Consider the following 14221-nt stretch of genomic DNA (forward strand, 5'->3'; position numbering starts at 1 on the left):
GATTGGGGAATGGCACTCAAAGGGTTGACTGTGGATAGGCAATGGCAAACATTCAAAGATCGAATGGATGAGCTACAGAATTTGTTCATCCCAGTTTGGCATAAAAATAAAACAAGAAAGGTGACTCAACCGTGGCTAACAAGGGAAATTAGGGATAGCATATGATCCAAGGAGAGGACATATAAATTGGCTAGAAAAAGCAATAATCCTGAAGATTGGGAGCAGTTTAGGAGTCAACAAAGGAGGACAAAGGGATTAATTAAGAAAGGGAAAATAGAATATGAGAGTAAACTTTCAGGGAACATAAAAACTGACTGTAAAAGCTTTTATAGATATGTGAAGAGAAAAAGATTGGTGAAGTCAAGCGTAGGTCCCTTACAGTCAGAATCAGGGGAATTTATAATGGGAAACAAGGAAATGGCAGACCAACTAAATACATACTTTGGTTCTGTCTTCACAAAGGAGGACACAAATAACCTCCCAGAGATGCCGGGGAAAATAGGGTCTGATGAAAGGGTGGAACTGAAAGAAATCAGTATTTGTAGGGAAATGGTGTTAGGAAAATTGATGGGACTGAAGGCCGATAAATCCCCAGGGCCTGATGGTCTACATCCCAGGGTACTTAAGGAAGTGGCCCTAGAGATAGTAGATGCATTGCTGGTCATCTTCCAGAACTCGATAGACTCTGGAATGGTACCCATGGATTGGAGGGTAGCTAATGTTACCCCACTATTCAAAAAAGGTGGTAGAGAAAAAGCAGGGCATTATAGACCGGTAAGCCTGACATCGGTAGTGGGGAAAATGCTAGAGTCTATTATAAAAGATGTAATAGCAGAGCACTTGGAAAGCAGTGACAGGATCGGACAAATTCAACATGGATTTACAAAAGGTAAATCATGCTTGACTAATCCACTGGAATTTTTTGAGGATGTAACTGGTAAAATAGATAAGGCAGAATCAGTGGATGTGGTGTATTTGGACTTTAAGAAGGCTTTCGATAAGGTCCCACATAAGAGATTAGCGTGCAAAATTAAGGCACATGGGATTGGGGGCAAGGTATTAACTTGGATAGAGAACTGGTTGGCGGACAGAAAGGAAAGAGTTGGAATAAACGGGTCATTTTCCGAGTGGCAGGCAGTGACTAGTGGGGTACCGCAATGATCGGTCCTAGGACCCCAGCTGTTCACAATATATATTAATGATCTGGACGAGGGAATTGGATGTAATATCTCCAAATTTGCAGACGACACAAAGCTGGGTGGGAGGGTATGCTGTGAGGGGGATGTCGTGAAACTCCAGTACGATTTGGACAGGTTGGGTGATTGGGCAGAAACATGGCAAATGCACTATAATGTGGATAAATGTGAGGTTATCCACTTTGGTGGCAAAAACAGGAAGGCAGATTATTATTTGAATGGCAATAGATTGAGAGAAGGGGAAGTGCAAAGAGACCTGGGTGTTATTGTGCACCAGTCGCTGAAGGTAAGCATGCAGGTGCAGCAGGCGGTTAAGAAGGCAAATGGTATGTTGGCCTTCGTAGCAAGAGGGTTCGAGTACAGGAACAAGGATGTCTTGCTACAGTTGTACAGCGCCTTGGTGAGACCGCACCTTGAGTATTGTGTGCAGTTTTGGTCACCTTACCTGAGGAAGGACGTTCTTGCCATGGAGGGAGTGCAGCGAAGATTCACCAGGCTGATACCTGGGATGGCAGGAATGACGTATGAGGAGAGATTGTGTCGATTGGGCTTATACTCACTGGAGTTTAGAAGACTGAGAGGGGATCTCATCGAAACCTATAAAATTCTGTCAGGTCTGGACAGACTAGATGCAGGAAGGATGTTTCTGATGGCCGGGGAGTCCAGAACCAGGGGTCATAGTTTAAGGATAAGGGGTAAGCCATTTAGGACTGAAATGAGGAGGAATTTCTTCACCCAGAGAGTGGTGAACCTGTGGAATTCTCTGCCACAGAGGGCGGTGGAGGCCAGTTCATTAAATATATTCAAGAAAGAGTTGGATATATTTCTTGAGGCTAAAGGGATCAAGGGATATGGGGAGAAGGCAGGGACAGGGTACTGAAATTGGATGATCAGCCATGATCTCATTGAATGGCGGAGCAGGCTCGAAGGGCCGAATGGCCTACTCCTGCTCCTATCTTCTATGAATCTATGAATCGACAAACCCCGGGCCGTTGACGAGACAAAGGACAGTAGCCCTCCAGAAGAAACCTACATGAAAATGGTAAAACCGCTGGGCTCTGCGGAGAAACCTATATGACAATGGCCAAACAGTTGTTCTCCCTCCACGCCGACGTCCAGGCCTGCTAGCATCCAGCCTGTCTGTGACTTTCACCTCGAGGAAGAAGAGAGAGTGTCGCAGCTCGCAGCGTTGACCACGTGGAGACAGGACGCCTGAGAGGATCAAAACGCAGACCTTTCAAAATCTTATACTTTCTAATTGGATTGGTGAGCATGTTTCTGGCCCCTCATAATCTGATCTAGCTAGGCTTAGGGGTGGGCATTTTGGGTATAATTAAATATGAGTTGTTGTCCCTCGATGTTCCGTGTGCTTCCCCATTTCGAGATGACTTCTGTAAAGTATAACATGCCTGTATATATGTTGGTTAGTACTGTATTATGATTTGTTTTTCCCTCCCATGTACCTTATTGGCTTACATTCAATTTGTTCCTTTATGGAATAAAATTTCATTTCGTTTTCATTAAACCTGATCTATAGAGTATTCTCTACATTGTCGTTCTTGCCTCAAAGTCCAGTGTATAGAACCTATGGGGCGAGTGGGTCGAACCACTCAAGGTTTTTACTGTGCAAGAGAGAGAGGCCTCTGGAGAGAGAAAACCTCTGCGATCTAAAACCCCTTACAGGGATTGGGGGCAAGGTATTGATTGGATAGAAAACTGGTTGGCAGACAGAAAGCAAAGAGTTGGAATAAACGGCTCTTTTTCCGAGTGGCAGGCAGTGACTAGTGGGGCACCGCAGGGATCGGTCCTTGGACCCCAGCTATTCACAATATATATTAATGATCTAGACGAGGGAACTAGGTGTAATATCTCCAAATTTGCAGACGACACAAATCTGGGTGGGCGTGTGTGCTGTGAGGAGGATGCCGAGAAACTCCAGGATGATTTGGACAGGTTGGGTGATTGGGCAGAAGCATGGCAGATGCAATATAACATGGATAAATGTGAGGTTATCCACTTTGGTGTCAAAAACAGGAAGGCAGATTATTATCTGAATGGCAATAGATTGGGCGAAGGGGAAGTGCAACGAGACCTGGGTGTCCTTTGCACCAGTCGCTGAAGGTAAGCATGCAGGTGCAGCAGGTTTTGAGTACAGGAACAGGGATGTCTTGCTGCAGTTGTACAGGGCCTTGGTGAGACCACATCTTGAGTATTGTGTGCAGTTTTGGTCGCCTTATCTGAGGAAGGATGTTCTTGCCATGGAGGGAGTTCAGCGAAGATTCACCAGGCTGATACCTGGGATGGCAGGAATGATGTATGAGGAGAGATTGGGTTGATTGGGCTTGTACTCGCTGGAGTTTAGAAGAATGAGAGGGGATCTCATTGAAACTTATAAAATTCTAACAAGACTAGACAGACTAGATGCAGGAAGGATGTTCCTGATGGTCAGGTAGTCCAGAACCAGGGGTCACAGTCTAAGGATAAAGGGCATGCCATTTACGACAGAAATGAGGAGGAATTTCTTCACCCAGAGAGTGGTGAACCTGTGGAATTCTCCACCACAGATGGCAGTAGAGGCCAATTCATTAAATATATTCAAGAAGGAGTTGGATATATTTCTTAAGGCTAAAGGGATCAAGGGATATGGGGAGAAAGCAGGGACCGGGTACTGAATTTGGATGATCAGCCATGATCACATTGAATGGCGGAGCAGGCTCGAGGGGCCGAATGGCCGACTCCTGCTCCTATCTTCTATGTTTCTATGACACTTGTTTGTTTTTAAACATTTTTTTTCAAATAATTTTTTTAATGTTCACGCATCATTAGTTACTAATGGATCTCCCACCCCTGCCAGACCCCTGATTCCTGGAACTGATTTCAGAGCAAGATTGAGAGGTTGAGCAAGTTGTCCATCCACCCTCTCCATTGAAGATGATGTTTGAAATTGAGAAGACTGGGTGAAGGGCCATAGTCCATGGGACACACCACCAAGGTTGAAAAGAATAAGAGATACATCAGCTAGTAGTGGCTAGTTGATGCCAAGCTTGGCTTTGAAAAGCCTGTGGATTGCAGGAGGAAGGGAAGACTGAGGAAGGTGAGTGGTTCTGCAGTTTTGAGGTCCATGAAAAGAAGGAGTTAGAGTAGGAAACAGCATGAAGAATCTGGCGGGTTATTTTCCGAGTATACGCAGGGGCAGAGAATCTCACCTGTCGGCCTCACGTATTTGATTTTAACCCAACAGTGTGCATTTTAATACTGCCTCACCTGTAGCAAATTGTCCCATACTGCTTTACAGAGGAAGGTCTGGGCACCAAAGAAGGGAAGTCTGGGGGAGGCAAGAAGATCCATGGTCTCAGCTTTGGTTCAGGGGTAGCATTCTCACTTCTAATTCAGAAGGTTGTGGGTTCAAGTCCCACTTCAGGAACTTGAGCACTTAATCTAAGCTGACTCTGCCAGAGGTGGCATTTTTCAGATGAGATGTTAAACCTCTCAGGTGGATGCAAAAGATCCCACGGTACTATTTAGAGGAAGAGCAGGGGAGTTCTCCCTGGTGTCCTGGCCAATATTTATCCCTCAACCAACAAGAACAAAATAGATGATCTGTTTTAACATTGTCTCATTGCTGTTTGTGGGGCCTTTCTGTGCACAAATTGGCTGCTGGGTTCCTTACAGTATAACAGCGACTAGACTTCAAAAGTACTTCATTGGCTTTGGGACAACCTGAGGTTGTGAAAGGCGCTATATAAATACAAGTCTCTTCCTTTTTAGTTTAAGAAGCCATAGGGGTGACAGGTTTCCTTAAGAGAAAATAAAATTATTTCATTGTTGCAGCAGACTGGAGTTCTATTAGCACGTTAGAAGGAAATAAAAATAAAAATCGGATTTCACCTTTGGTCTGATAAACCGCTCCAACGATCTCTTGCCACATTGTCCTGTTGAACATATTGTAATGCAAATATTATAGCCTGAATCATTCAGCTGAAATGTCTTCTGCTCCTCGCCTATGTTCACTCACTGTGTCTGATGTCACTCTGGAAAACCTTTCCTCCGACTGTTTTCACTGTAAAGGGCTCTTTGCATTTCTATTGAGTCATCGGAAGACAGCTGGAGTTTGGAATTTCCAACCAGTTTCCAGACCCCTTCGAGCTGTGTGACTTATATTGTTCTTCGTCTTTCAATGGAATTGTTTGCAATGGTAAACCCCTTTTGCCATGAGTTGAGTCCTGTGCTTGCAACTTGAAATGCAATTCTGTTCTTTTAACCATTAGAATCATAGAATCATAGAATGGTTACACCATGGAAGAAGGCCATTCGGCCCATCAAGCCCATGCTGGCTCTCTGCAAGAGCACTTCAGCTAGTCCCACTCCCCCGCCCTTTCCCCGTAGCCCTGCAAATATTTTTCCTTCAGGTACTTATCCAACTCCCTTTTGAAACCATGATTGATTCTCCCTCCACCACCCTTTCAGACATTGCATTCCAGGTCCTAACTACTCGCTGAGTAAAAAATGCTTTTCCTCATGTCGCCTTTGATTCTTCTGCCAATCACCTTAAATCTGTGTCCTCTGGTTCTCGACCCTTCTGCCAATGGGAACAGTTTTTCTCTATCTACTCTGTCCAGACCCCTCATGATTTTGAACACCTCTATCAAATCTCCTCTCAATTTTCTCTGCTGTACGGAGAACAACCCCAGCTTCTCTAGTCTATCCACGTAACTGAAGTCCCTCATCCCTGGAATCATTCTCGTAAATCCTTTCTGCACCCTATCTAAGACCTTCACATCCTTCCTAAAGTGCAGTGCCCAGAATTGGACACAATACTCCAGTTAAGGCCGAACCACTGTTTTGTACAGGGTCATCATAATTTCCATGCTTTTGTACTCTATACCCCTATTCATGAAGCCCAGGATCCCGTAAGCTTTTTTAACTGCTTTCTCAACCTGCCTTGCCACCTTCAATGATTTGTGCACATATACCCCTAGGTTTCTCTGTTCATGCACCCCCTTTAGGATTGTACCCTATAGTTTATATTTCCTCTCTTCATTCTTTCTACCAAAATGTATCACTTCGCACTTTTCTGCGTTAAATTTCATCTGCCACGTGTCCGCTCATTCCACCAACCTGTCTATGTCCTCTTGAAGTCCATCACTATCCTCCTCACTGTTCACTATACTTCCAAGTTTTGTGTCATCTGCAAATTTTGACATTGTGCCCTGTACACACACGTCCAAGTCATTAATATATATCAAGAAAAGCAGTGGTCCTAGAACTGACCCCTGGGGAACACTACTGTATACCTTCCTCCTGTCCAAAAAACAACCGTTCAATATTATTCTGTTTCCTGTCACTTAGCCAATTTCGTATCCATGCTGCCACTGTCCCTTTTATTCCATGGGTTTCAACTTTGCCGGCAAGCCTATTATGTGGCACTTTCTCGAACGCCTTTTGAAAATCCATGTAAACCACGTCAACCGCACTGCCCTCATCAACCCTCTCTGTTACCTCATCAAAAACTCGATCAAGTTGGTTAAACATGATTTGTCTTTAACAAATCCATGCTGGCTTTCCTTAATTAATCCACACTTGTCCAAGTGACTGTTAACTTGGTCCCTGATTGTTGTTTCTAAAAGCTTCTCCCTACCGAGGTTAAACTGACTGGCCTATAGTTGCTGGGTTTATCTTTACACCCTTTTTTGAATAAGGGTGTAACATTTGCAATTCTCCAGTTCTCTGTCACCACCCCTGTTTCTAAGGAGAATTAGAAGACTATGGCCAGTATCGCCGCTTCACTTCCCTCAGCGTCCTAGGATGCATCCCATCTGGTCCTCATGACTAATCTACTTTAAGTACAGCCAGACTTTCTAGTACCTCCTCATTATCAATTTTTATCCCATCCAGTATCTCCTCTACCTCCTCCTTCACTATGTCTATGGCAGCATCTTCTTCCTTGGTGAAGACAGATGCAAAGTACTCATTTAGCACCTCAGCCATACCCTCTGCCTCCATGCGTAGGTCTCCTTTTTGGTCCCTAATCGGCCCCACCCCTCCTCTTACTACCCGTTTACTATTTATATGCCTATAGAAGACTTTTGGATGACCTTTTATGTCAGCTGCCATTCTATTCTCATCCCCTCCCTTTGCCCCTCTTATTTTCTTTTTCACGTCTCCTCTGGCCTTTCTATATTTAGCCTGATTTTCTGTAACAGAGTGGGCGAGTTTCTTTTTATCACCCAGTCTCTTTACATCTGCTTTTCTGTTATTTATTCATTTGAGATGGTGCTGTTTCTCTCTTTGCTGTCAAGGTGACTTTAAGGTAACATGGCTAGTGATGGATGCTTAGAACCAAGTCACCCCTCTATGGTACACTTTTAAATCCAATACCTGAGCCACACAGGTCTACAGTACATAAGGACACTGTGGCTGATGGACCTACAAGCCTGCTTACCAATGGAAACTGGAGGGTTGTACCTGTCACTAGGAGGTTAGGATTCTGCCAATGCTGTAACGGTTATGCTGGTTCTATCTGGAGAAGCAGCGGGAAGTGTTCCTAGTTAATAGTCTACAAAGTAAAGGCATGGTAGGGCAGCTCAGCCCCATGGAATGCACATCCTGTGCTATGTGGGATGTCCTGGACACTTCTCGTGGCCTGGATGACCACGTGTCGCCAGCTATAGCAGCTCGAGCTCCGGGTTTTGGAGTTGAGTGGCGGGTGCGCATCCGCGAGGCTAAGAGCTTCATGGATAACACGTTTTGAGAGCTGGTCACCCCGCAGCTTAAGAGTGTGCAGACAGAAGAGGAAGAGCAGGCAGGTAGGGCAGGAATCCCGAGTGCATGTCGCTCGCCGGTTTTCAGTTCTGTATACTGGTGGGGGGGCGATGGTTCCTCTGGGGAGTGCAGCGAGAGCCAAGTCCATGGCACCATGGGTGGCTCAGCTGCACGGTGAGGAGGAAGAAGAGTGGAAGAGCAATAGTGGTAGGGGATTTGATAGGGGGGCAGACAGGCGTTTCTGCAGCCGCAGACGTGACTCCAGGAAGGTATGTTGCCTCCCTGGTGCCAGGGTCAAGGATGTCACTGAGCAGCTGCAGGACATTCTGAGGGCGGAGGGTGAACAGCCAGAGGTCGTGGTTCATATTGATACCAATGACATAGGTAGAAAGAGGGATAAAGTCCTGCAGGCAGAGTTTAGGAAAAAGATTAAAAAGCAGGACCTCAAAGGTAGTAGTCTCTGGATTACTCCCAGTGCCACGTGCTAGTGAGTACAGAAACAGGATAGAACAGATTAATGCGTGGCTGGAGAGATGGTGCAGGAAGGAGGGCTTTAGATTCCTGAGCCATTGGGACCGCTTCTGGGGGAGGTGGGACCTGTGCAAGCTGGACAGGTTGCACCTCAACAGGACTGGGACCAATATCCTCGCGAGGGGGTTTGCTAGTGCTGTTGGGGACTGTTGCTGTTTAAACTAGCTTGGCAGGGGGATGGGAACCTGAGAGTAGATTCAGAAGGGAGAAAAGCAAAGCTGGAAATGGAAGGCAGAAAATTAGTAAGCGAGTTTGGAAGGCAAAGGAAACAAAGGCAAGAAAATAGACAACAAGGGTGTTTGGCAGTGCTAAATGGTATATACTTCAACGCAAGGAGTCTAGGGAATAAAATAGATGAGCTGAGGGCACAGATAGACACGTATGATATTATAGCTATTACCGAGACATGGCTGAAAGAAGGGCAGGAATGGCAGTTCAACATTCCTAGTTACAGGGTTTTCAGACGAGATAGAGAGGGGGATTAAAAAGGAGGGGTTCGCAATATTGATTAAAGAAACAATTACAGCTGTGAGGAGGGATGATATCTTAGAAGGATCCTCAAATGAGGCCATATGGGTTGACTGAAGAACAAAAAAGGGGCAGTCACACTGCTGGGAGTGTACTAGAGACCTCTGAACAGTCAGTGGGAGATAGAAGAGCAAATATATAGGCAAATTTCTGAGACATGCAAAAATAGGGCAGTAATAGTAGGGGGATTTCAACTTCCCTAATGTTAACTGGGATAAAATTAGTGTGAAAGGTATAGAGAGAGCAGAATTCTTAAAATGCATTCAGAATTTTTTTAGCCAGTACATAGCAAGCCCAACAAGAGAGAGGGTGGTTCTGGACCCAGTTTTAGGGAATGAAGTTGGGCAGGTGGAAAGGGTATCAGTGGGAGAGCATATTGGTGGTACTGTAATGATCATAATTCAGTTAGATTTAGGGTAGTTTTGGAAAAGGACAAGGATAGACCAGGAATAAAAGTTCTCAACTGGGGAAATGCTAATTTTACTAAGCTGTGATGTGATTTAGCCAAAGTGGACTGGAGACATAAACTTGAAGGTAAATCAGTGTCAGAGCAGTGGGAGGCATTCAAGGAGGAGATAGTGAGGGTTCAGAGCAAGTATGCTCCCTTAAAGAAAAAGGGTGGGACTAACAAATCTAGAGCTCCCTGGATGTCAAGGGGCATACAGGATAGGATAAAGAAAAAAAGGGAAGCTTATGACAGGTACCGAGGGCTCAATGCTGCAGAAACCCTGGAGGAGTATAGAAAGTGCAGGGGTGAAATTAAAAAGGAAATTAGGAAAGCAAAGAGAGGGCATGAAAAAATATTGGCAAGTAAAATCAAGGAAAACCCAAAGATGTTTTATAAATAAGTAAGAGTCGGCCTATTGGGGACCATAAAGGTAACCAGTGTGTGGAGGCGGAAGACATGGATATGGTTCTTAATAAATACTTTGGCTCGATTTTGTCAATGGGGATCTTTTGGAGGTGGGACTCCCACTTTTTGGGTTGTAGTCCCGCCTCCATCGACTTGTGGCCAACCCATGCTATTTTCCCTTGATTGACCTTGTTAAGCCCGCCCAACGGGCTCAGCAGGCCAATTAAGGGACACCTGGTTACTGGTGACGTCAGCGATTGACATTTCATCTGTCAAGAGCTTTTGACAGATGAAAAATCAGCGTTTGACAGCTCTGTGAAGCTGTCAAACACTAACAATCTGTCTTCTAACTTGAGTCCTTCTTCTCAGACTCAGTTAGAGAGCTCTCCAGACCAGAAAGCAGAGGCTGCAGCTTTTGACAGTTAGCGGCCATTCTGCTTTCTGTGCCGGTGAGCTGAGGGACTCCCGAGAACCGAAGGAAGGAAGTCTGCAGGAGAAAGTAAAGGTAAGTAAAACTTATTAAAACACTTTACACTTACCTCACACACTTACCTCTGCACACATGCACCCATCACTCACCTGCACAACGGACATCTCAACCCCTCCAACCCCTACAGACCGACGGTCCGCCTCGCTAACTTGGCGTGGCTCGGAACCGCCGGACAGCCCACACTTCAGGGCTAAAAATAGGGATTAGGCAAAAAACTGCCTGTTAACTACCTGTTGACAGGCAGTTAATTGGCACTAATCCCCTTCCCGCCTCGCGGAGGCGGCTCCCAGCACAGGTCGGGTCCCCGCCTCCTAGGACATTAGCATGGAGGCGGGTTGGGGGCGGGATGGGTTCCTGCCCCCCGATTCTGCAATTTTCCCACCACTCCCGCCTCCAAACTCACCTCTCAGGGCTTGGAAAATCAAGCCCACTGTGTCTGTTTTCACAAAAGAGAGTGACGATGCAGACATTGCAATCAGGGAGGAGTGTGAAATATTAGATGAAATAAACATAGTGAAAGAGGAAGTATTAAGGGGCTTAGCATCTTTGAAAGTGGATAAATCCCCAGGCCTGGATGAAATGTATCCCAGACTGTTAAGAGAAGTAAGAGTGAAAATAGCAGAGGCTCTGACCATCATTTTCCAATCCTATTTGGCTGCAGATGTGGTGCCGGAGGTCTGGAGGACTGCTAATGTGGTGCCGTTGTTTAAAAAGAGAGAAAGGGATAGACCGAGTAATTACAGGCCAGTCAGCCTAACCTCGGTGGTGGGAAAAGTATTGGAAAAAATTCTGAGGGACAGGATGAATCTTTATTTAGAAAGTTACGGATTAAGCACCACTTACACTGTTTATCAGGGATTCTGCAGCTCTTCTGCTGATCTTGCATAAGATTATAAATCCACCCCTTTCCAATTACATTTAAAATCTGATTAATTTGTATGTATTACCTATACACACATTTCTTTTATTTGTACCAGTTATTGATATAAAAGTCTATGGGTTAGATATTCATTATAGCCCAGGAATGGGCGGTATCCTTAGAAAAGTTTGAGAATTAGCGCCAGGCGCTAATGTTTTAGACTGCACGCAAAATCATTCTCACTGCTCAAAGAAATGAATGGGCACTAAATCAAGTCTTAAAAGCCTAGCTCAGTGGCGTTACACTCAAAGGGTGGACCAATATTGGGTGCAGTCTAATCTCAACTCATCATTGCCACAGGCTTTTCCCAGTACTTAAAGGGGAGGTTCATCAATATTGCAGCACCTCATTCTCAGCATTGCTGGCTGTGCAGTTGCCTCAGCAAGGAGAAGCACAACAAGGAGAAGGAGCCGGAGGATTGAAGCAGGCGTGCTCATGGCAGATCTACCTCAGTCGGGTGGTCAGGGTGATTGAATGCTTCAACAAATGCTACAAGCTTCAAGTACCACAATCTTCACACACTGCCCAAAGCAGCAGACCCCCAGCACTCACCCACCAACAATATCTAGCTACCAACACTCACACTCAACATCTTACACCTTGCACACAATTACAGCTATTCAACTATGGCAGGCACAAGGTTCATTAGTTATTAGAATGAATGTGATATGTGTGATATGTTTATGCATAAATTTATTAATGGTTTTTGCAATATTTTGTGGTCTCTCTCATTTCACCTTTGTGCCCAGGAGGACGCTGTGATATGGCATGACACAGGGATGGCATGATGAGCATGTGGTGAGCAAAAAGGATCTGGATTTTATGTCATCCTGCTGTGAGGCTGGAAGTCTGTTTGGAGGAGGTGGCAGAGTTCTGTGACCACCACCCTGGTGATGCGGAGCCATTTAATACACTGCTCCTTGCTTAATTGAAGGTAGGAGAATTGCTGTCGGAATACCCTTGGTGAGAGGCCTGATGTTCCCGTATTTCTGGCTGCCTACGCTCCATCCGCTGGAGATCCTGGAGGGTGAAGTGGCATGCCAGTACAGCCCCCATTAATGTTGCCAAGTGTAGCAGTTTGAATCTTTGAACAATAAATGTAGGCACTTTGCACTTGCCAGAAGACTGCTGATAAAAAAGAACCTTGAAATTACTCATCCAAAGTGATCCACTAGCTAAAACTGACAAGAAACCACTGAAACTAATCTGCCCTGACAGCTGCGAGTGATTAATGCGGATGCCTTTAAATAATGTCCCTGGAACTGTGTGCCTCCTCTCCCTGTCGCTGTCTGGTCGAGGTGCAAAGGTAAGTGTCAAAAATCAATTTTGCAAATTGGGCGCCCAGTGAGTGTTGCATGCTCACTGATGTCACGATCTGCCTGCCGTTGAAGTCCCCGGTGGTACTTCATACTGATGGCACAATGGGGGGGTCCGGATTTGCCGAGCGCCGCTGGATTCACCTCGCCCTGGCGTTACTACATCAGCAGCCCATTACTGCCCTCTGCAGGTGCTAATGAGAGGTGCTAACCAACTGAATTTTTCCCCCTATAGATTTGTGACTAAAGCACCAATAACTTCCCAATTAATGTACTTTTTTAATGATGTTCTTGATCGTATTTGTAGATGGCGTCATATTACTTAATGATATTATTTAAATATTTCTTTGTCACTCATATATAACTTCTATTATATTATTGTACAGTAAAAATTCAACACCCACCATATTAGATCCTTTAAGGATCCCAGCTTAAAACGCGTTATGAATGACATCATCATTCATTTAAAAAAAATGTTTCTTAATTTTAATTTTTATTAAAATGGACAAATTTCACACTGCACAAAATTAAAATAAATTTTCCAGGCCCTTAATATTCATTTAACAGTAATAACACTGTCAAAACCTCAGTTACACCAAATCCCTTTTGGTTTAACATTTTAGTGGGAAAATTAACAGTGTACTTACTGCGGAAGAACTGAAGTTTTCATCAGTTTCAATGATTTGGCTGATTACACAGATTGCTGGCTTTGTCGGGGGTGGGGGGGAGGGGGTGGAGGGAACCGGGCACAGCGCAGCCTGTTTTGGAGCTGTCAGTGACTGACTGCAACTTCAGGATTTCCGTATGTGCCAAATCCCAAAGTTGTGGTCAGTTTCAAAGCGGAATGATGGCGAATGCTGCCAGTTTGCCGTTATCCCGACTGCAAATTATGGGCCAATTTGTTTTAGGTGTTGGTTCAGGGATAATTACTAGCCAGGACACTAGGGATAACTCACCTGCTCTTCTTCGAAATAGTGCCGTGGAGTCTTTTACTTCCCCCTTTTTGTTTTATTCATTGATGGGATGTGGGCGTCGCTGGCTAGGAATGCATTTAGTGACCATCCCTAATTGCCCTTGAGAAGATGGTGGTGAGCCGCCTTCTTGAACCGCTGCAGTCCATATGGTGTAGGTACACCCACAATGCTGTTAGGAAGGGAGTTCCAGGATTTTGGCCCAGCGACAGTGAAGGAACGGCGATACAGGTCCAAGTCAGGATGGTGTGTGGCTTGGAGGGGAACTTGTAGGTGGTGATGTTCCCATGCATCTGCTGCCCTTGTCCTTCTAAGTGGTAGAGGTCGCGGGTTTGGAAGGTGCTGTTGAAGGAGCTTTGGCGAGTTGCTGCAGTGCATCTTGTAGATGGTACACACTGCAGCCATAGTGCGCCGGTGGTGGAGGGAGTGAGTGTTGAAGGTGGTGGATGGAGTGCCAATCAAGCGGGCTGCTTTATCCTGAATGGTGTCGAGCTTCTTGAGTGTTGTTGGAGCTGCACTCATCCAGGCAAGTGGAGAGTATTCCATCACACTCCTGACTTGTGCCTTGTAGATGGTGGAAAGGCTTTGGGGAGTCAGGAGGTGAGACACTCGCCGCAGAATTCCCAGCCTCTGGCCTGCTCTTGTAGCCACAGTA

The sequence above is a fragment of the Somniosus microcephalus genome, chromosome 7, assembly GCF_052327205.1.
Source record: "Somniosus microcephalus isolate GS21.2 chromosome 7, FLI_Smic_1.0, whole genome shotgun sequence".
NCBI classification, from domain to species: domain Eukaryota; kingdom Metazoa; phylum Chordata; class Chondrichthyes; order Squaliformes; family Somniosidae; genus Somniosus; species Somniosus microcephalus.